This window comes from Silene latifolia, chromosome 9 (assembly GCF_048544455.1).
Source record: "Silene latifolia isolate original U9 population chromosome 9, ASM4854445v1, whole genome shotgun sequence".
NCBI lineage: Eukaryota > Viridiplantae > Streptophyta > Magnoliopsida > Caryophyllales > Caryophyllaceae > Silene > Silene latifolia.
Genome location: NC_133534.1, coordinates 102,911,888 through 102,913,992, shown reverse-complemented (window position 1 = coordinate 102,913,992; position 2,105 = coordinate 102,911,888). Strand labels below are relative to the sequence as shown.

Sequence of the window (2,105 nt, the reverse complement as noted above, 5' to 3'; positions counted from 1 at the left end):
GTAAAGGAATCACTTAAGGAACGAGCTTGGTGCGCGATCCAAGGCCCAAAAGACGAGTCCACGAAGAATAAAGAAGTCAAGTAGCAGCTCAGCCAGTCGATCGACTGGACCCATCAGTCGATCGACCAACTATCGGGATCCAGAAGCTACTGTTTGCTGACATCCAGTCGATCGACCAGCCTGATTAGTCGATCGACCAGATTTCTTTAACAGACGAGAATTAGAAAGTCATGAATCTCAAAGCCCGTGAAGTTTAGGTTTAAGAAATAAGTTGTTGCGTTTATTGCTATATAACGTAACACCAACATCTAGTTTTATGAAGAAAATACATTAAGTTTTATCACAATACAGTGCCTTTAGTTCTAGCTATCTTCTGAGTAATTAGGGTTTGATATATCGACTTTAGCATTGGAATTTCTGCCCCTTTGTTCTTAATCTTTCCTCTGGAATTTTCGGTATTTATTCTGCCCTAATCTTAGTTTATTGCTTCGCTTTCATTACTAGTATAGAATTGATAGTTAGTGTAACACCCCCATTTATTTAAGGGCCTGGACTAGGACTCCTCAGATAAATAATGGTGTTACCATCTCGGAAGCCCGAGGCAGTAGATAACAAAGGAAAGAAACACAGTACTTTATTATAATGTTTATAGTGACATTACAGCTGAAATAAAAACAAGTCTCCAAATACGACCAAATAATAAGTCTGATAAAACTACTCAAAAGACTACGGTGAGCTAGGCACTAAGTCGGTCATCCAAGCTCTCTTCCCGGCCAGCTCCCATCAGTCTCTGAATACCTGTCAATCTGCTCCCCAATAATTGGATCATCACAGGCGTACACGAATACACGGGGTCAGCCACGAAGCTGAGTAGGTAATACGATAAACAGTAACACAAAACACATTCTCCTCCATCACCAACACCGCCATCACAACTCACAACCCGGACAACCCAGCCATACCGATCCCCGGTAGACTATAAATATCGACCGTAGCCGATCTGCCAGCTCGCAGCTGAGGACACCAGGGCAAGTCCTGCAGAACCCGCCTGGGCCTTATCACAACGTCATCATCTCCACCTCCACCAACTCCACGATAATAATATAATAAAACAGTTCAACAATAGTACATAACGGAATTAAATCAGACAATCATATTATAACATGTAAATCACCGATTCAGTCAATCCAGTCACATAACACGGTATCAAGTCCAGTGTATTCCCCTACCTCAAATAGCGATAAAGGCTAACTGCAGATCAGAAGTACTCCACCCGAAACTCGCCACCTAAACATATACATAATATAATTAATTCAATTAACTATTCCCGTTCCCATACTCAAGAGCTACTATAAGTAGACACCTTCCCAATTTAGAAATTACTAAAAATATAAGTTACTCAAAATAGAAGGTTTCCTAAAATGGGAAGTTTCCCAAAGTAGCGATTACCAAAATAGCAAGTTACTAAAAATAGTAACTTTCCCAAAATAAAATCCCGACTCAAAAGCTTAAATACATTATTCCGTCACCGCTACTTAAAATTAACTTAATAATCAAAACTAATAATATAAATATTATAAGTATACGCATTCCCGACTCATTAAAATAAAACCCGCAACAAAATTAATTCGAAAACAATGACACACGCACCCCCCTTTTCCAACCCGTCACAAACCGCCCCTCAACCACCACTCTTCACCGCCGACCACCAGGCCTGACACCAGGTCTGGCCTGGTCACTACCCACCACCACCAACGTGGTCGACCCACGCCGGCGGTCCTGGCCACCACCACAAAACCCCCTGCCTGCGTCCCTGCCGCCACCAAACGCCCTGAACAGCCCCCTTATCTAACCCGACAACCACCACGACACTCCCCTGTCACCCTACTAACCACCACCATTGCCACCACCGTCGCATGGCGACTCTGACACACGTGGCACCACCGATTCGACCTCCCCCGAGTCCACGGTGGTGCCACCCCTTTTCCTATGTCTGAAATGCTACCCAAAAACACCCCATCGACCCCGACACCTAAACACCACCACTGCAACCACCACCAGCCACGACCACCACTCTAACCACCACCACCCGACTCGACTCTACA

General features: G+C 44.2%; 1 long non-coding RNA gene across 1 annotated transcript; it reads right to left on the bottom strand.

Annotated features, from left to right (window-relative positions):
* Positions 1-617: 617 nt before the first annotated feature.
* LOC141598225 (uncharacterized) lies at positions 618-1,296 on the bottom strand. Its single transcript, XR_012523347.1, has 2 exons — positions 1,230-1,296; positions 618-806 (listed from the first exon to the last, which is right to left on the bottom strand). It is a non-coding gene; the product is annotated as an uncharacterized LOC141598225 (long non-coding RNA).
* Between the last annotated feature and the right edge of the window lie 809 nt (positions 1,297-2,105).